The 20,896-nt window shown below is 56.5% G+C and overlaps 1 protein-coding gene across 2 annotated transcripts in view; it reads right to left on the bottom strand.

Annotated features, from left to right (window-relative positions):
- osbpl8 (oxysterol binding protein-like 8) overlaps positions 1–6,119 on the bottom strand; it is a 350,856-nt gene extending 344,737 nt beyond the window's left edge. For both annotated transcript variants that reach the window (XM_038780245.1, XM_038780246.1), the window contains exon 1: positions 5,964–6,119. The gene's annotated coding sequence lies outside the window, so the exon portion shown is untranslated. The remainder of the gene's footprint in view (positions 1–5,963) is intronic.
- Between the last annotated feature and the right edge of the window lie 14,777 nt (positions 6,120–20,896).

Below are 20,896 nucleotides of genomic sequence, written 5' to 3'. Positions count from 1 at the left end.
AGAAAAAAATACAAGTATATAACTGGAAATTGAATGCCAAACAAAGTCCATTCTGGGGGAAAATGGGGAGGGGGTGGCACGGGGGGGGGGGGGGGAAGGTGATGGATGGGGGCTCGAAGTGGTCACATACGGGCCACGGGCATAGTCGGGAGGGGTGGGCAGAACACACGGGGCGGGGGCACAGACAGGAGGTGGGGGAACTCACAGGGATGCTCACAGATCTGGGGGGAGTGGAGGGAAGGGCAGAGACAGGAATGTAGGGGCCGGACGGACAGCACACAGACAGGAGGGTGGGAGATCGGAGGGACGGGGCTCATAGGGGAGTGTGGGGGGGGGGGCATTAGGCCAGAGGGACGAGCACAGACCGGAAGCGGTAGGGGCTGGGAGGGAGGGGGCTAGTTGAGATGGGCACAGTTGGGAGGCGGAAGAGAGGGGGCCAGGAGGGATGGGAAAGGACGGCAAGGGAGGGGTGGGGGTGGCTCAGAGGGGAGGCGGGGAGGGGCAGGGAACAGGAGGGACAAACACAGAAAGGAGTGGGGGGGGGGGGCACAGACCAGAAGGGGTAGGGGCTGGGAGGGGCCCAGTTGGGATGGGCAAGGACCGGAGGCGGGAAGGATGGGCACGGGGTGGGGGGTGCTGGGCAGGAGGGACAGGCACAGAGGGGAGGGGTGGAGGCAGGACGGACGGGCACAGATGGGAGGGGCAGGGCACAAGGGACAGACAGGCGGGAGGGGTGGGGCAAAAAGGACAGGCTCAGGAGGGATGGGCGGGGCAAGAGGGGCAGGGAGACGGACAGACTGGGGGGGACAGACAGGTGGCAGAAAAATGGGCACAGATGGGTAGAGTGCAGAGACAGGCACAGGTGGGGGTGGCGGAGAGATGGGCACAGAGGGGCCAGAGAGCAGGGCACAGAAGGGGGCAGAGAGACGGGCACAAAAGGGAGCGGGGGCAGAGAGATGGGCACAGATGGGAACGGCACAGAGAGACGGGCAAAGACAGGAGGGGGTAGACGGATGGGCACAGACGGGTGTGCAATGGAGGGACAGGGACAGAATGGTGGGCGAGGGAGGCAGAGGCACAGACCAGTGGGTGAGTGAGTCACAGACTGGTGGGAGGAGGGTAGACACAGACACGTGGGGGGGGGGGGGGGGGGGGGGGGGGGGACCGTCAGACAGAAGTCTGGACGGGGAGGGAGGGTGTGCGGGGGAGGAATGGGCACTAGTGGGAAGGGGGCGTAGCGGGTGGGACGGCCACATATGGGGCTGCGGAGTCGGGCACAGACGTGGGTGGGACTGAGACAGATGAGCACAGACAGGAGGGGACCTAGACAGGCGGGCACAGGTGGGTGGGGGACGAGACAGTCAGGCACAGACAGGTGAGGGGGGAATTGGGAGGGACAGGCACAAATAGGAAGGTCGGGTCGGGAGGGACAGGAACAGAGAGAGTAGGGGGGGGGGGGGGGGAGACAGTCAGGAAGAGATGGGGGGGGGATGGGAAGTTAGATCGTCAGCCAGAGTGTGGCAGGGATGGAGCGACAGGGAGAGGGTGGGGGAGAGACCATCAGTGAGAATGGGGGCTGCAGTGGGACATGCTACTGCTTTCCCTGGCGGGCAGGGTGCAGTCCGTAAAGATGACGGTCCTCCCCAGGTTCTTGTTTGTCTTCCAGTGCCTTCCCATCCTCATCCCCAAGTCCTTTTTCAAGCAGGTAAATAGGATTAATGCGGGATTTGTGTGGGCAAATAAGACACCGCGTTTTAAGAGACTGTTCTTGGAGCACTTTCGGGCGGGGGGGGGCACTGATAACGGCACGGTTGCCGCTTCCGCCAACGCGGTATACCACGAGCCCGGTGGTGGCGGCGACATTGAGGGCCTGGGGGCAGTGGAGACGGCACAGGGGGGAGGTAGGGGCTTCAGTCTGGGCCCGATACAGAATAATCACATGTTTGTTCCCGGTAGAATAGACTGGGGGTTCCTAAGTTGGCACAGGGCGGTATGAGAAGGATGGGGGATTTGTTCATTGATGGGACTTTTGCTAGTCTGGGAGCGCTGGAGGAGAAATTTGGGCTACCCCCGGGAAAACCTTTAGGTACATGCAGGTTCGGACGTTCGTGAAAAAGCACGTGGGGGAATTCCCGCTGCTGCCTGCCCAGAGGATACAAGACAGGGTGGTCTCGGGCGTGTGGGTAGGGGATGGCAAGATATCAGAAGTATACTAGGAGCTGCAAGAGGCGGAGGAGCACTCGGTGGAGGAACTGAAGGGCAAGTGGGAGGAGGAGCTGGGTGAGGAGATGGATGTGGGCCTGTGGGCTGCAAACCATGTCCATATAGAACATAGAACAGTACAGCACAGAACAGGCCCTTCGGCCCTCAATGTTGTGCCGAGCCATGATCACCCTACTCAAACCCACGTATCCACCCTATACCCGTAACCCAACAACCCCCCCCCTTAACCTTACTTTTATTAGGACACTACGGGCAATTTAGCATGGCCAATCCACCTAACCCGCACATCTTTGGACTGTGGGAGGAAACCGGAGCACCCGGAGGAAACCCACGCACACAGGGGGAGGACGTGCAGACTCCACACAGACAGTGACCCAGCCGGGAATCGAACCTGGGACCCTGGAGCTGTGATGTTCATATATATGTTCTGGGCCTGCCCGGCACTTACAGTATTTTGGAAAGGCTTCGCACGGGCTATGTCCAAGGTCTTGGACACTCAGGTAAAACCGAGCTGGGGATAGCAATATTCGGGGTATCAGATGATCCCGGAGTGCAGGGGTCGAAAGAGGCCAGAGTTCTGGCCTTTGCCTCCTTGGTAGCCAGGAGAAGGCTCTTGTTAATGTGGAGGGACGCAAAACCCCCGAGCGTAGAGGCTTGGGTCAGTGACATGGCAGGATTTCTCAGGTTAGAGAGGATACGTTTGCCTTGCGAGGGTCCTTGCATGGGTTCTCCAGGCGGTGGCAACCGTTCCCTGACTTTCTCGCGGAACATTAGGTGGAGGTCAGCAGCAAACTGGGGGGGGGGGGGGGGGGGGGGCAGGTGGCTTGGGCGGTGGATGGATTTAATTTGTAACGGGCAAATACCCCACCTTATTTTGTTAAATGGTTAAACTGTTAAATGTTGGGGGGACGACGGCAGTCGGGCTGGGGGGACGACGGCAGTCGGGCTGGGGGGACGACGGCAGTCGGGCTGGGGGGACGACGGCAGTCGGGCTGGGGGGACGACGGCAGTCGGGGTGGGGGGACGACGGCAGTCGGGCTGGGGGGACGACGGGCAGTCGGGCTGGGGGGACGACGGCAGTCGGGCTGGGGGGACGACGGCAGTCGGGCTGGGGGGACGACGGCAGTCGGGCTGGGGGGACGACGGCAGTCGGGCTGGGGGACGACGGCAGTCGGGCTGGGGGGACGACGGCAGTCGGGCTGGGGGGACGACGGCAGTCGGGCTGGGGGGACGACGGCAGTCGGGCTGGGGGGACGACGGCAGTCGGGCTGGGGGGACGACGGCAGTCGGGCTGGGGGGACGACGGCAGTCGGGCTGGGGGGACGACGGCAGTCGGGCTGGGGGACGACGGCAGTCGGGCTGGGGGGGACGACGGCAGTCGGGCTGGGGGGACGACGGCAGTCGGGCTGGGGGGACGACGGCAGTCGGGCTGGGGGGACGACGGCAGTCGGGCTGGGGGGACGACGGCAGTCGGGCTGGGGGGACGACGGCAGTCGGGATGGGGGGACGACGGCAGTCGGGCTGGGGGGACGACGGCAGTCGGGCTGGGGGGACGACGGCAGTCGGGCTGGGGGGACGACGGCAGTCGGGCTGGGGGGACGACGGCAGTCGGGCTGGGGGGGACGACGGCAGTCGGGCTGGGGGGACGACGGCAGTCGGGCTGGGGGGACGACGGCAGTCGGGCTGGGGGGACGACGGCAGTCGGGCTGGGGGGACGACGGCAGTCGGGCTGGGGGGACGACGGCAGTCGGGCTGGGGGGACGACGGCAGTCGGGCTGGGGGACGACGGCAGTCGGGCTGGGGGGACGACGGCAGTCGGGCTGGGGGGACGACGGCAGTCGGGCTGGGGGGACGACGGCAGTCGGGCTGGGGGGACGACGGCAGTCGGGATGGGGGGACGACGGCAGTCGGGATGGGGGGACGACGGCAGTCGGGCTGGGGGGACGACGGCAGTCGGGCTGGGGGGACGTAGGCAGTCGGGCTGGGGGGACGACGGCAGTCGGGCTGGGGGGACGACGGCAGTCGGGCTGGGGGGACGACGGCAGTCGGGCTGGGGGGACGACGGCAGTCGGGCTGGGGGGACGACGGCAGTCGGGCTGGGGGGACGACGGCAGTCGGGCTGGGGGGGACGACGGCAGTCGGGCTGGGGGGGGGGGAGACAGTCGGGCTGGGGGGGGGGGAGACAGTCGGGCTGGGGGGGGGGGGAGGACAGTCGGGCTGGGGGGGGGGAGACAGTCGGGCTGGGGGGGGGAGACAGTCGGGCTGGGGGGGGGGAGACAGTCGGGCTGGGGGGGGGGGACAGTCGGGCTGGGGGGGGGGACAGTCGGGCTGGGGGGGGGGACAGTCGGGCTGGGGGGGGGGGACAGTCGGGCTGGGGGGGGGGACAGTCGGGCTGGGGGGGGGGACAGTCGGGCTGGGGGGGGGGGACAGTCGGGCTGGGGGGGGGGGGGACAGTCGGGCTGGGGGGGGGGGACAGTCGGGCTGGGGGGGGGGGACAGTCGGGCTGGGGGGGGGACAGTCGGGCTGGGGGGGGGGACAGTCGGGCTGGGGGGGCGGACAGTCGGGCTGGGGGGGGGGGACAGTCGGGCTGGGGGGGGGGACAGTCGGGCTGGGGGGGGGACAGTCGGGCTGGGGGGGGGGCAGTCGGGCTGGGGGGGGGGACAGTCGGGCTGGGGGGGGGAGACAGTCGGGCTGGGGGGGGGGACAGTCGGGCTGGGGGGGGGGACAGTCGGGCTGGGGGGGGGACAGTCGGGCTGGGGGGGGGACAGTCGGACTGGGGGGGGGACAGTCGGGACTGGGGGGGGGGACAGTCGGACTGGGGGGGGGACAGTCGGGCTGGGGGGGGGGACAGTCGGGCTGGGGGGGGGGACAGTCGGGCTGGGGGGGGGGACAGTCGGGCTGGGGGGGGGGACAGTCGGGCTGGGGGGGGGACAGTCGGGCTGGGGGGGGGGACAGTCGGGCTGGGGGGGGGGACAGTCGGGCTGGGGGGGGGGACAGTCGGGCTGGGGGGGGGACAGTCGGGCTGGGGGGGGGACAGTCGGGCTGGGGGGGGGACAGTCGGGCTGGGGGGGGGGGACAGTCGGGCTGGGGGGGGGACAGTCGGGCTGGGGGGGGGACAGTCGGGCTGGGGGGGGGGACAGTCGGGCTGGGGGGGGGGACAGTCGGGCTGGGGGGGGGACAGTCGGGCTGGGGGGGGGGACAGTCGGGCTGGGGGGGGGGGACAGTCGGGCGGGGGGGGGGGACAGTCGGGCTGGGGGGGGGGACAGTCGGGCTGGGGGGGGGGAGACAGTCGGGCTGGGGGGGGAGACAGTCGGGCTGGGGGGGGAGACAGTCGGGGGGGGGGGGGAGACAGTCGGGGGGGGGGGGGGGAGACAGTCGGGGGGGGGGGGGGGGGGGGGAGACAGTCGGGGGGGGGGGGGGACAGTCGGGCCGTTCGGGGGGGGGGGGGTGACAGTCGGGCCGTTCGGGGGGGGGGTGACAGTCGGGCCGTTCGGGGGGGGGTGACAGTCGGGCCGTTCGGCGGGGGGGGGGGGTGACAGTCGGGCCGTTCGGGGGGGGGGGGGGGGTGACAGTCGGGCCGTTCGGGTGGGGGGGGGGGGTCGCTGGAGGTTCTGGTTAACGGCCCGCTACTGCAGGTGGGGGTCCATATCCACCGAAACCGCGCCGAGACTCAGGAACCCATTCCCAGCACTCGCTCCCTCGGTTCTCTCTCTCCACCGTCCCCCCGCAATTCCCGGTACCTTCTCCTCCTCTCCCGCTCCTTCACTCCATGGCCGCCCCGATCCTGCTCGAGCTCAGCTCGATCTCTCTGTGAGCCATTCCTCTCTCCTGAATCAGCTCCCTGCTCGCTCTGTCGTTCACTATCGATTCAGCTGCTTGGCGCCCGGAACTGAGAGCTGCCGCAAGATGGTCCTCCTCCCAGCCCAGCTCAGCCCGGCCGCGTCCACTCCTCCCAGCTCAGCCCGGCCGCGTCCACTCCTCCCAGCTCAGCCCGGCCGAGCCCAGTCCTCCCAGCTCAGCCCGGCCGAGCCCAGTCCTCCCAGCTCAGCCCGGCCGAGCCCAGTCCTCCCAGCTCAGCCCGGCCAAACCCAGTCCTCCCATTCCAGCCCAGACCGGCTCTCTCACTTATTCAACCAGAAACATTAGCTATTTCAATTCTAGAAACAAACTGACCAACCTGCGGGTGCACATTTGTTTTTTTGACGAAATATGTTTATATTGGGAAAGATTCAAGGTGATCTGACTCCTTTAACATTAATACACAGTTGAGAGCTACAGCAAATAAATGTCATTGAAGATGTGGCTCGGGAGTCAGAGAGGCAGGCAGGTATAACTTTAAATAGAGAAATGTAATATTTAAGCAGACACAAGCCATTGAGGAGCGTGAGAGATAAAATGGGCCAGGATGTGATCTTCAAAATTGGAAGGAAGATTGGCACCACTAATAACCTCAGGTAACGGTGAACCACAGTCTCTGTTATAACGCAGGAAATGCAGTAGCCAAATTGAATCTGCAATGTAATCATGAACTGTTAAAATGTTTACGGAGATTTTTTTTGTTTGTGAGGTGTGAGCTGATAGGACAAGCGTTCATTGTCCAGCAGATAGTTGTTTAGGAATAAAAATTTGTGAAAATACTGGGTCTTACTCTCCTGCACTTCTTCAGACTTTTACCATGCAATCTTTTACATCCAGCTGAGACAGGAGTCAGCAGCCTTTTTCTATTATTTGATGGAATGTGGACCTCATTGGTCAGGCCAGCATTTGTTGTCACCCTAATAACCCTTGAAATGAGTGGCTTGCTCAGACATTTCAGCAGGCAGTTAAGAGTCAATCACATCGCTGTGAGCCTGGAGTCACATGTAGTCCATCCCGACAGAGTTTCTTTCCTTTTAACTAATTGACAGTGGTTTCACAGTCACCATTACTGAGACTAACTTTACATTCCAGATTTTATTAATTGAACTCCACATGGACAGTGACCCGGGGCAAGGATCAGGTCCTCGGAGCCATGAGGCAGCAGTGCTAACCACTGTGCCACCATGCAGCCCTATGTGGAGTTTGCACATTCTCCTGTGTCTGCCTGGTTCTCATTCCCACTACCAAAAGATGTGCAAGGTAGGTGGATTGGCTACGCTAAATTGCCCCTTAACTGGAAAAAAATAATTGGTTATTCTGCATAGCTGTCTCGCCAACTGAGCCAAACGAGGGATTATAAACTTATGCTCAATCAGGTTTGCAGAATGAATAAGTACCCATGCCGTGAATAGAGGACCTATATGCCAAACTAGCAGGTGGCCAGACGTTCACTGAGAGAGATATGAGCCACGCCCATCTTCAACTCAAATTAGACAAGCCTGCCTACAAATACTTCATGATCAACACGCATAAGGGCCTGTCTGAGTATACTCGCTTGCCCTTCGGGGTCTCTTCAGCGTGCGTCATATTCCAACGAGTCATGGAGAACATACTCCAAGGGTTACCCAAAGTGGCGGGGTACTTCGCTCACCCTCTGATCACACTAGAAAGCCAGATTTAATGATAATACAGGCAATTATACTTCAAGATTCAATTACAAGAAATTAGCATATACCAAGCATTTGTTACTGGTTATCTATGTCCAATCATTACTATCAATGAAGGTTACATCCTGCATCGTACATATAACCATTACAAAGGCACGTATGTTATCTTGAAATTAGTGATGTCGGTGGCCCTATATCTGGGGTGTGGCCATCAATCACCTCCCTCCGTATTGCTGTCCGCAGACATACTGGAGCAATCACAATGATACCCCTGTTACACATTGTGAAAGGCCTTGAATTATAACATATGCAGTTTCTGTGCCTGAAAGCTAACCTCAAAATGTCTGTTACAATTGCCAATTCCCACAGTCTGAACTGAAGAATTTAACTACCCCAGTAAAATAGAACTGTAGATGTTTAACTGGTTCTACATAATGGCCACTCTGGGGTCTCTAAAATGAAACTGGTTGTGGGTTGTCTCCATGTTGACGTGGTTGGCGGGGGCGGGGGGGGGGGGGGGGGGGCATGCCACCCACGCCCTCCCCTTGTGACTGTGTTGTTCAGCCCAATAATTCAGGACAAAACTAAGAGCCTCGTGGAAAAAGCAGGGTTAATTATGGAAAGCCAAAAGGGAAAATGTGTTTCTCTAATTTGCTGGAGTTTTTTTGAAGAGGTGACAGCAAATGTTGATGAGGGCAATGCTGTTCGTGTGATATTGGTGGACTTCCAAACAACGCTTTATACAGTACCACATGACAGATTTGTGGGCAAAGTTAAAACTCATGGAATAAAAGGGTAAGTAACAACATAGATGCAAAATTGACTGAGTGGCAGGAAATAGAGATAATGGATGTTTTTCAGATTGGAGGAAGATCTGTAGTGGAGTTCGCCAGAGGTCAGTGGTTGAGACCCTTATTCTTCCTGATATAAATATTAATGACCGAGACCTTGATGTGCAGGGAACAATTTCAAAATATGCAGTTGGCAGCAAAACCTGGAACTTTGTGAACTTTCAGGAGGACAGAGCAGAACTTTAAAAGGACATAGAAAAGTTGGTGGAGTGGGCAAGCAGGTGCCCAACAGAGGAGAGACCAAATAGAGTGGAGGGCGTCTGGGAGGACCTCTTGCCAGTGGGAAACCGGGAGACACCTGGACCGCAGGGCCAGCAGGACGGTCTTCCAGACCGTACCGTTCTCCCTCTCGACCTGACCGTTATCCCGGGGGTTATAACTGGTCGTCCTGCTAGAGGCTATGCCCCTGCTGAGCAGGAATTGACGCAGTTCGTCACTCATAAAGGAGGACCCCCGATCGCTGTGGATGTACGCGGAATAACCGAACAAGGAGAAAATGGAGTGGAGGGCTTTGATAATGGTGGTCGTGGTCATGTCGTCAATCACATTTAAGAAATATGTGTTGCGGTTGTTGGAGGGGAGGGGACCTTTGAAGTCCATGCTAAGACGTTCGAAGGGGCGGGAAGCCTTTATCAGATGCGCCTGCTCGGGGCGGTAGAAGTGCGGCTTGCACTCCGCGCAAATGTGGCATTCCCTGGTTACAGTCCTGACCTCCTCGATGGAGTAGGGCAGGTTGCGGGTCTTGATAAAATGAAAAAAGCGGGTGACCCCTGGATGGCAGAGGTCCGCGTGGAGGGTGCGGAGGCGGTCCACCTGTGCGTTGGCGCAGGTACCGCGGGACAGGGCATCAGGAGGCGCGTTGAGCTTCCCAGGACGATACAAGATATCGTAGTTGTACGTGGACAACTCGATCCGCCATCGCAAGATCTTGTCATTCTTAATCTTGCCCCTCTGTGCATTATCGAACATGAAGGCTACTGACCATTGGTCTGTGAGGAGGGTAAACCTCCTGCCGGCCAGATAGTGCCTCCAATGTCGCACAGCTTCGACAATGGCCTGTGCCTCCTTTTCCACCAAGGAATGGCGGAGTTCGGAAGCGTGGAAGGTCCAGGAGAAAAAGGCGACGGGTCTGCCCGCTTAGTTGAGGGTGGCCGTTAGAGCTACATTGGACGCATTGCTCTCGACCTGGAATGGGAGGGACTCATCGATAGCGCGCATCGTGGCCTTTGCAATGTCTGCTTTGATGTGGCTAAAGGCCTGGCGGGCCTCCATCGACAGGGGGAACATGTTGGATTGGATGAGGGGGCGGGCTTTGTCGACGTAGTTAGGGACCCACTGGGCATAATAGGAAAAGAAGCCCAGACAGAGTTTGAGGGAGTTGGGAAGGGAGGGTTCCATTAGGGGGCGCATGCGTTCGGGGTCGGGGCCTATCACTCCGTTACGCACTACGTAGCCGAGAATGGCTAGACGGTCGGTGCTGAACACGCACTTATCCTTATTATACGTGAGGTTAAGGAGTTTTGCGGTACGAAGGAATTTTCGGAGGTTGGGTCGTGATCCTGCTGGTCATGGCCGCAGATGGTGACATTGTCGAAATACGGGAAGGTGGCCCGTAAATCGTATTGGTCAACCATTCGGTCCATCTCCCTTTGGAAGACCGAGACCCCATTTGTGACGCCGAATGGAACCCTTAAAAAGTGATAGAGTCGCCCATCCACTTCGAACGCAGTGTACTTTCGGTCACTCGCGTGGATGGGGAGCTGGTGGTAGGCGGACTTAAGGTCCACCGTGGAAAAGACTTTGTGCTGCGCGATCCTGTTAACCAGGTCGGAGATACAGTGGAGAGGTTACGCGTCCAGCTGCGTAAACCTGTTGATGGTCTGACTGTAATCGATGACCATTCGGTTTTTCTCCCCAGTCCTAACCACCAGCATTTGTGCTCGCCAGGGACTGTTGCTAGCCGCTATGACCCCTTCCTTCAGAAGGCTTTGGACCTCGGACCTGATGAAGGTCCTGTCCTGGCCACTGTACCGTCTGATCCTGGTGGCGACAGGTTTGCAATCCGGGGTGAGGTTTGCAAACAGGGAAGGGGGGTCGACCTTGAGGGACGCGAGGCTGCAGACAGTAAGGGGGGGAATAGGGCCACCAAATTTAAATGTTAAACTCTGCAGGTTGCACTGAAAATCCAGTCCAAGAAGTGCCGGTGCGCAGAGGCGGCTTAGGACAAGGAATTTATAGTTTTTAAAAACCCTTCCCTGGACCGTGAGGTCCGCCACCCAGCACCCGGTGATTTGGACTGAGTGTGAACCAGATGCCAGAGCTATTTTGTGCTTTACTGGGTGAACGAGGAGCACGCAGCGTCATACCGTGTCGGGGTGGACGAAGCTCTCTGTGCTCCCGGAGTCCAGTAGGCAGCTCGTCTCGCGGCCGTTGCTTTTTGAGATCCATGCTGACTATCCATTACCATATTTTTTTGTGTCTAGATGTCCTTCTATTCTCTGCTTGAGTAAGGATTCCGTTATCTTTCCTACTAATGATGTTAAGTTGACTGGTGCATAATTTCCTGGGTATGTTCTTCCCTCCTTCAAGTTGGGAATTACATAATCTATCCGTGAGTCCTCTTTTTCGAACAAATGATTAAACATGAGTTACCAATGCCTCTGCTATCTCTTCTGCAAATTCTTTTCAACTTTTTCGATGCAATCCAATCAGACCAGGGATTTTATCATTTTAAGTTTGTTTTGCTTATTGAATACATGCCTTTTTTAATTTTAAATATACTTCTCACATTGCTCATATCTTCATTCAGTGTCATGCCTATCTATTCTTTTTCTCTGGTAAATACAGAATCAAATAAATTATTTGATATTTTTGCTATCTCTCTATCATTGGAACATGGAACATACAGTGCAGAAGGAGGCCATTCGGCACATCGAGTCTGCACCGAACCACTTAAAGCTTCACTTCCACCCTATCCCCTCATTTCACTCTATCCCCGTAACCCAATAACCCCTCCTAACCTTTTTTGGACACTAAGGGAAATGTAGCATGGCCAATCCACTTAACCTGCACATCTTTGGACCGTGGGAGGAAACCGGAGCACCCGGAGGAAATCCATGCAGACACGGGCAGAACGTGCAGACTCCGCACAGACAGTGACCCAAGCAGGGAATCGAACCTGGGACCCTGGAGCAGTGAAGCCACGGTGCTATCCTCTTGTGCTCTCGTGCTGCCCACCTGTGGTTGCCTTGGAAAGCGTGCGGGGCTGTGATTGATCCAGTGTCACCAAGGTGAGTCGTGGCAGGAACTCAGAGTCGTCATCCACTACGGAGTAATCGCTTGCGGGGTCCTCCGTGCCGATCCAAGATGGCGGCGCCCATCGGGCGCACGTGGTGGGGGATGAACAAGATGGCGGCGCCCGGGGGTCGCACGTGGAGTCAGAGGCCAGAAATGGTGGTGCCCGCGGGCCGCACGTGGCATCGGGGGCCCAAGATGGCGGCATCCGTGAATCACTTGTGGCGGTGGGGGGTGGAGGCAGTGAGGTCCACGGGCCGCATGGGGCCCTAGAGGAGCGCAGGGGGGGACCCACGGTCGCTGTCCGGTACAGCCACAAAGTGGCCCTTTTTGCCGCAGCTTTTGCAGACTGCGGTGCAGGCCGGGCAGCGCGGGCGGGGGTGCTTGGCCTGACCGCAAAAATTGCAGTGGGGGGCCGTGGACTTATCGGGGCGTCCTGCAGCGCAGGTCTGGGGGTCCGAGTCAGCGGGGCTGAGGGGGGTCGTGTGCCACGCTGCCCAAGGGGCTGCCGCGCAGCTGAGTGCATACGCGAGCGCGTTGCGGTCAGCGACCTCCAAAGAGGATGCGAGGGTCCGGGCCTCAGTGAGGCTTAGTGTCTTTTTCTAAAAGCCTCTGGCGTATCTGGGGTGACTGCATGCCCGCCACGAAGGCGTCCCTGATCAAGAGTTCGGTGTGTTCAGCTGCAGCGACTTGCAGGCAGGCGCAATTTCTCCCCAGGACAATGAGGGCCCGATAGAATTCGTCGAGGAACTCACTGGGGAATTGTTGCCTTGTAGCCAGGAGGTGCCGTGCGTTGACCTGATTCACTGGCCTGATGAAATGTCCTTTTAGTAGATCCATAGCGACATCATAGTCCAGTTCGTCCTCTATCATAGAGTAAATGGCGGTCCCCACGCACGAGTGGAAGATGTGGAGTTTCTGTACCTTTGTCGGGTGGTTTTCTGCAGTAGTGAGGTAACTGTTGAAACACGCCAGCCAATGTTTAAAGGTTGCTGAGGCGTTTGCAGCATGCGGGCTGATTCAGAGGCATTCTGGCTTGATCCGTAGATCCATCTTCAAAATCTAGCGTATTAAATTGATGCACCATCAATTGGACTCGAGTCGTAGAGAGGTTCCAAACAACAGGCTTTAATACGCTAGATGTGTGCCCGGCAGTGGTCATACAGAGAAAGGCCGACTGCCAGCCAGTACGAGTTCTTATACCCCGCCTTGTAGGCGGAGCTACCAACCTCTCAGCCAATCGGTGAGGAGTCACATGACCAGCCACAGCCAATTGGCAGAGAGGCACATGACTTGCCTGTACCAATGGCAGCTTGGTTCTAAGGTAATATGATCTCCCTAGTCATACTACCACAGTAGCCAAGGATGGCTAAGCGATTGGTGCGGAACACGCAATTCTCCTTATTGTAGGTGAGGTTAAGGAGTTTGGCGGTATGGAGGAATTTTTGGAGGTTTGCGTCATGGTCCTGCTGATCGTGGCCGCAGATGGTGACGTTATCTAGGAACGGGAAGGTGGCCCGCTGCGGGCAACTATTCAATCCATCTCTCGCTGGAAGACCGAGACCCTATTGGTGACGCCGAAGGGAACTCTAAGGAAGTGATGGAGGTGGCCATCTGCTTCGAACGCAGTGTATTGGCGGTCCTCCGGGCGGATGGGAAGCTGGTGGTCGGCGGACTTCAAGTCAACTGTGAAGACTCGATACTGCGCAATCTGATTGACCATGTCATATATGCGTGGGAGAGGGTACGCGTCGAGCTGCGAGTACCGGTTGACGGTCTGACTTTAGTCAATGACCATCCTGTGCTTCTCCCCAGTCTTCACTACCACCACTTGAGCTCTCCAGGGGCTGTTGCTGGCCTCATTGATCCCCTCCCACAGAAGCCGTTGGACCTCCGACCTGATGAAGGTCCTGTCCTGGGCAATGTACTGTCTGCTCCTAGTGGCGACGGGTTTGCAGTCCGGAGTGAGGTTCACAAACAGTGAAGGTGGATCGACCTTAAGGGTCATGAGGCCACAGACGGTGAGGGGGGCAGGGGTCCGCCAAATTTCAAAGTAAGGCTTTGGAGATGGCATTGAAAATCAAGACCTAGTAACAGGTCAGCGCAGAGATGGGGGAGGACGTAGAGCCAGAAGTTGCTGAACTCTACGCCCTGAACGATGATAGTCGCGACACAGTACCCCCGGATTTCAACGGAATGGGATCCGGTGGCCAGGGAGATTTTCTGGGTGATGGGGAGTACTGGGAGGGAGCAGCGCATTACCGTCGCAGGATGGATGAAACACTCTGTGCTCACGGAGTCAATGAGGCAGGTCGTCTCGTGCTCGTTGATGTTCACCGTTGTCCTAGCGGTCGCGAGATTGCGGGGCCGAGACTGATCCAGGGTAATAGAGATGAGCTGCGGAAGTATCAGTAGGCAGCGAACGGCCAGACGAGCAGGTGGTCCAAAATGTGGCGTGGTCCAAAATGGTGCCGAAGATGAGGCCGCCCACGGGGCGCACATGGCGGGCAGCATCAAAGATGGCGGCGCCCACGGGCCGCACGTGGCTTGCGGTGGAGAATATGGCGGCGCCCCTGAATCGCACATGGGGGTATAGTAATGCCGGCCTGTAAACAGCGGCGACCGACCGGGCCTGGCAAATGGAAACAAAGTGTCCCTTCTTCCCACACCCGTTGCAGGTCGCGTTCCATGCCAGGCAGCGCTGCCTGGGGTGATTGCTCTGTCCACAAAAATAACACTTGGGCACACTGGAGTTGGCTGGCTGCCATGCGGCGCAGGCTTGCGGTGAGCTGGAGTCGGCAGCTGGTGAGGCCCACGATGCCCACGAGGGTGCCGTGCGGTCGGGGGTGTAGGCCTCCAGATTACGGGAGGCCACTTCTTGTGAATTAGCGAGCTGCCTAGTCTCCGCAAGGCCAAGCATACCCCCTTCCAATAGTCACTGGCGAACGTACGTAGACTTCATTCCCGTGACATAAGCGTCTCTGATTAATAGTTCGCTGTGTTGGACTGACAAAACTGCCTCGCAGTCACAGTTACTCCCGAAAATCTGTAGGGCCCGCAAGAAATTGTCCAGTGTCTCCCCCGGGAGTTGCCGTCTCATAGCCAGGAGGTGCCTGGCGTACACTTGATTCACCAATTTAACATAATGTCCCTTTAGTAGCATCATCGCTTCTGTATCGGTGGGCACATCCCAGATGAGGGGAAAAATTTCAGGGCTCACTCGTGAGTAGAGGGCTTGGAGCTTCTGTGGGTCCGAGAATTCTTCAGTGGCTACTCTGAGGTAGCCTTCGAAGCAGGCTAGTCAGGTCGAAGGTGGACATGGCGTTGGCTACGTGAGGGCTCAGCTCCAGGTGATCAGGCTTGATTAAGATGTTCATCTTTTAAAATGTTGTGCAATAAATTGATGTACCGTCAATTACCACAAGACGAGAACGGTGAAACAATCGAGGCTTTATTGCACAAGATGTCGTGCCTCATGCAGCTGGAACCAGAATGGGAACAGCGCAGGAGAGCACACACTTTTATACGCCGCCTGCTGAGAGGAGCCAGCAGGCAGGGATTTACCGTAGTACCTGTAATACACGGGCAGTGCCGTAATACATGCAATATATCACTAGTGGTGTTTACCACACCCCCCTCATTGGGGAAGCTCATACTCCCCAAGGATTGTGGGATTGCCAATAGTCCCCAGCCAGTGGCATGCAGGCAGGTTATAACATCCCTCCCCGCCCAAAGTCCAAGGAATCCACCGAAGACCCTGGCGAAGGAAGGCATCGGACTCGTTTTGCCACAGGCCGGACATCATTTGCATGAGGCGCTGGATCGGGCGTCGTGTAACGAGACGGAGAACGGCGCTTCCATGGTGAACGGCATAACATTGTACATGCACGGCCCATGGGCCCAAGGACTCCCCCTCTGAGTCCTCCTGTCTCTCCATCTCGGAGTCGGAGTGCACTGTATCTGTCATCTTAGCGTCCCTATCTCCACGCGGTTCTGCAATGACCTGCGCACCATTGAGTGCGGCACCAGAGGAAGATGGTGTGGAATACTCTCCACTGTGTCTGGTCTCTGTGGCAGTAGAACTGAGCTCTCGGGGCGGGGAATCTTTGGAAGAAATGGTCCTCTAGACTGAATGTGGTCTACGTGCTTGCGCTGGAGACGACCCTGGGCTTGCACCTGGGACCCACTGGGCACCATCAGCAAAATTTCGAACAAACACTGGGTCACCAGGCACAAACTGCCGAATCAGCCATTGTCGAGAAAAACCATGTCCCTGCCGTTCTTGAGTGCGGTGTCCTTTTGCGACAATGTCCGGGAAAACCATGCTAAGGCGGGTGCGAAGTCTCCGGCCCATTAGGAGTTCCGCGGGAGCTACCCCAGTCACTGCTTGTGGAGTGGTCCTGAATGAAAACAAAAAACGAGCCAGTCTCGTGTCCATAGACCCGGAAGACTGCTTCTTTAGGCCCCGTTTGAATGTCTGCACTGCGCGCTCCGCCAACCCATTGGAAGCCGGGTGGTATGGAGCGGTGCGGATATGGCTTATGCCGTTCATCTTCATGACCTCGCAAACTCTTCACTTGTGAACGGAGTGCCGTTGTCAATGACCAGCACCTTGGGGAGGCCATGCGGACTGAAAGACAATCGCATCTTCTCGATTGTTGCGCAGGACGTTGTGCCTACCATCTTATGCACCTCTAACCATTTAGAATGGGCATCGATTAATAGAAGGAACATGGATCCTTGCAAAGGGCCGGCGAAATCCGCATGCAGCGCGCTCAAGGCCGCCCTGGCCATTCCCAGTGATGTAGGGGCAAGGCCGGCGGAAGCTTCTGATGCTCCTGGCAAGTGGAGCAGTTTTGAGCCACCTTTTCAATGTCGGTGTCGAGGCCTGGCCACCAGACATAACTCCAGGCCAACATTTTCATTTTGGTCACACCTGGATGCCCATTGTGCAAGTCTCTCAGTATCAGCTCCTGTCCTTTTTGTGGGACAATCACACGCATCCCTCACAAGAGGATGCCGTCTTCCACGCTGAATTCTGACAGCTTGGAGGAAGATGCCTGCAACTCGCTGGGGAGCTGTCTATGCTGCCCACCATACAGGACTATGTGCTGAACCTTTGACAGGACTGGCCCCGTCTGGGTCCACTCACAGTTCTGTGATGCCGTGACAGGCCAGGAGTCCTTAAAATTAGGGTTGCAACCTCCTCACCGGTTGTAGGCGTCGACATGGGGCCGGTCGATAAAGGTAATCGGCTCAGTGCGTCGGCTTTCGCTATCTGGGTTCCTGGTTTGTGCTCCAGAGAATACTTGGTATGCAGCGAGCAACAAAGCCCAGCGCTGGATCCGTGCGGAAACAATGGGCGGTATTGGCTTATCCTCTCGGAAAAGTCTCAGCAGAGGCTTACAATCAACCATGATAGTGAAGTGGCAGCCATATACGTACAGGTGGAAGCGCTTCACTGCAAACACCACCGCCAGGCCATCCTTCTCAATTTGCGCGTACTTCTTTTCCGCTGCAGTCAATGTGCAGGAGGCAAAAGCTATCGGCTGCTCAGCCCCGTTCTCCAGCTTGTGGGACAGGACGGCCCCAATACCATACGGGATGCATCACACGTGATGAGCAAAGGCTTTCCACGACGACAATTGTTGTTTTACCCGCCGGAAAGCGGTTTCTTGTGGCTGACCCCAAACCCAGGTGTGATATTTCTTTTGCAGAAGCTGCAACGGGGCCAGAGTAGTTGCCAGATTGGGGAGGAACTTCCCGTAATAGTCTACAAGGCCGAGAAAAGAACAAATATGCAAAGTGTCAGTCGGGATGGGGCCTGTTGAATTGCTCGCACCTTCTCTGCAATGGGGTGCAAAGCTTCGCGGTCCACCCGATAACCCAGGTAGACTTCTTCCTTCGCCTGAAAGACGCACTTTGTACAACGTAAACAGACTCCAGCGTCTGAAAAGCGTCTAAGGATATCCTCCAAATTTTCCAAATGTTTCTGCTCCAACGTCCCTGTAATCAAAACATTGTCTAAGTAGAAAGCAACACATGGTAAACCTCTCAAGATGCCCTCCATGAAGCGTTGAAAAATAGCGTAGGCAGAGGATAGCCCAAAGGGCAACCGTGTATATTCATACAGGCCCCGGTGTGTCTTAATAGTTACATATGGCCGGAAGGCGGGGTCCAGCTCCAACTGTAGGTAGGCGTGACTCATATCTAATTTCGTGAACAAGGTTACACCTGCAAGCTTCGCGTATAGGTCTTCTATGCGAGGCATTGGATATCGGTCGAGCCGGGAAGCCGTATTCACTGTAAGTTTATAGTCGCCGCACAAGCCAACTGTGGCATCTGGCTTCATTACAGGTACAATTGGTGCTGCCCAGTCAGCGAAACGGACGGGCCTGATGATACCCAAAGTCTCCAAACGAGTAAGCTCCCCTTCTACCTTCTCGGGCAAGGCGTAAGGCACCGGGCGTGCCCGGAAATAACGCGGCGTGGCTCCTGGTTTGACTTGGATACAGGCTATGGCCCCTTTTATTTTCACCAACCGGGCTGGAATACATCTGGGTACCGTACTAGTACCTCATTCAACCCTCCAGAACCTGTTTGGAGGATGTGCTGCCACTGCAGCAGCAGAGGTGCAACCAGTCCCGATCCAACAGGCTGGGCCCGTGGCCGCGCACCACGATAAGTGGGAAATGCCCCTCCTAGCGTCCATTAACAACGTAGTTCCTGCAATGTCCAATGGTTCCCCGTGTAGGTGGCCAACCTGGCCTTTGTGTCGGTTAATGTAAGTGTCTATATACCCTGCTTGATGTGGTCGAATATCCTCTGGGCGATCACGGAGACCTCTGCACCAGTGTCCAACTCCATCTCAAGCGGGTGACCAATGACCCGTACTGTCACCTTAATGGGGGGGCCACGTGGGGAGCTGCCACACAATGCAGCTGCAGGCAGTCTTTCTCCGTCTCCATGTCCTCGGGTGTAATCGCTGCAGGTTCATCCAAATGGGCCCCTGGGCTGGCCCCAGTTTCTGTCAGAACGACGGCGCCTCTGGCACCCCCAGGACCAGCGTCCGCGACGGGGTCGACGCCTACAAGTCTGACACTGACATGGCTCCTCATCCATCGGTTCTGGAGAAGGCTCTCTTTGAGGAGGAACGTCTGGCGGCCACTGGCGTCAATCCGGACGCCACCCTGCCCAAGGTACCGCAGGGGTGCGGGGAGACGCTTTTCTACGGAAGCGGTTGCGCCCCAAGGCGTGCACCTCCATTCCCTGTAGCTCCTGCACTGCCGTTCTGCGCTCTCTCGGGACAATACTATTTGAATGGCCTGTTGAAAAGTCAATGTTGGCTCAGCTAACAACTTTCTCTGGGTGGCTGCAATGTTAATACCACAAACCAAATGGTTGCGTAACATTTCTGACAAGGTCTCACCATGTTCACAGTACTCCGCAATTCTGCGTAGACTGGACAGAAACTCTGCATGGGATTCTCCTGGAGTCCTCTCAGCAGTATTAAACCGGTAACGCTGGACTATCGTGGACGGGGTTGGGTTAAAATGTTGCCCCACACTAAAGTCACAAGTTCATCAAACATCTTGGTGTCTGGTGCAGCTGGGTACATAAGGCTCCTAATCACCACAAATGTATTCGGGTCGCAGGCGGTGAGCAAAATGACCACCTGCCGCTCGTTTTCAGTGATGTTGTTTGCCTGGAAATAGTAACGCATCCATTGTGCGTACTGGTTTCAACTTTCCAGTGCAGCATCAAAGACATCCAAAAGTCCATACAGAGGCATGGTGTAACAGAAAACAAACTTCCAACCTATAGCCAACAAAAATCCAGGGAGGTGGCCTCAGCAGCGCAGACAGCTATCCACGTTAACCCTCGTCGCCAGTTTTGTGAGGGCCACAAAGAATCCAGCACGCATTGACGGATAGAAAGAAATAACATTTATTTACAATAACATATATACATATATGTGTGTGTGTATATATATATATACAACAGCAGCAGCAGCAGTAACTCCCTTGCTGCTCACTCCTCTCTAGCTGGTTCTATACTGGCCAGCTTTATTTATGCAGGAACCTGCTAATGATTTCTCTGCCCCCCTTATTGGGGAAGCTCATACGCCCCAAGGATTGTGGGATTACCATTAGTCCCCAGCCAGTGGTAAGCAGGCAGGTTATAACAATGAGCAAGGAAATTTGTATATGGCATGAGTTCAACCTCAGCTGGAATATTGTGTCCTGCTCTGGGACTTTAGGAAAGATGTGAAAGCACTGAAGGGTATGCAGGAATGATTTGTGACAATGGTTTTCTGTCATATCACAGGACTCTACATTGTTTTGACAAAGGGTGTATATCCCTTGCGGGGTTCTCCGAGATTGTTGAATGTCTCAACCATTAAGAATTGAAATGAAGGTAGCGGGGCCCTTTGTCCTAGCAGACAATTAGACTTTGGTTAGCCAACCTGGGTTATGAAATGCAGATGGACTTTGTATTGCGCTCTTTGAATTTGGTCTGTGCAGCCAACAACATGTCATTAGTGTCTCTTCAGTTAACAAGGTGTAAGATTTTTCAAAACTGTCACATAGCTCCTTTTGTTCAGAGGCCACAGTCAGACATGGATTCAGCCATTTTAAAAGGTCCTCATCCAGTTTTTACAATTTTAGACGGGTGAGGTCTAAGTACCCTCACGGTCCCTCAGAGAAAAGAATAATTCTATTATATTTTAATACAGCCTTATGAAGGAAGAATAGGAAATGATGAAGTGTACATTAATTCTGTTATACAAGCATATGAACATACAAAATAGGAGCAGAAGTGGACCATTTAACTCCTTGAGCCAGCTCTACCATTCATTGAAATCATGACTGATCTGTTTGTGTTTCGAATTTCACATTCGCATCGACCCCAAAAACGTTCATTCGCTTAGCTAACAAAAATCTATCTACTTCTGTCCTCAAAATGTTTCACTTACCCCGCCAACGACCTTCTGAGGCAAAG

The sequence above is a fragment of the Scyliorhinus canicula genome, chromosome 20 (genome assembly GCF_902713615.1).
Source record: "Scyliorhinus canicula chromosome 20, sScyCan1.1, whole genome shotgun sequence".
NCBI classification, from domain to species: Eukaryota; Metazoa; Chordata; class Chondrichthyes; order Carcharhiniformes; family Scyliorhinidae; genus Scyliorhinus; species Scyliorhinus canicula.
The sequence above is the reverse complement of the archived record's forward strand: the minus strand, read 5'-3'. Positions and strand labels throughout refer to the sequence as shown.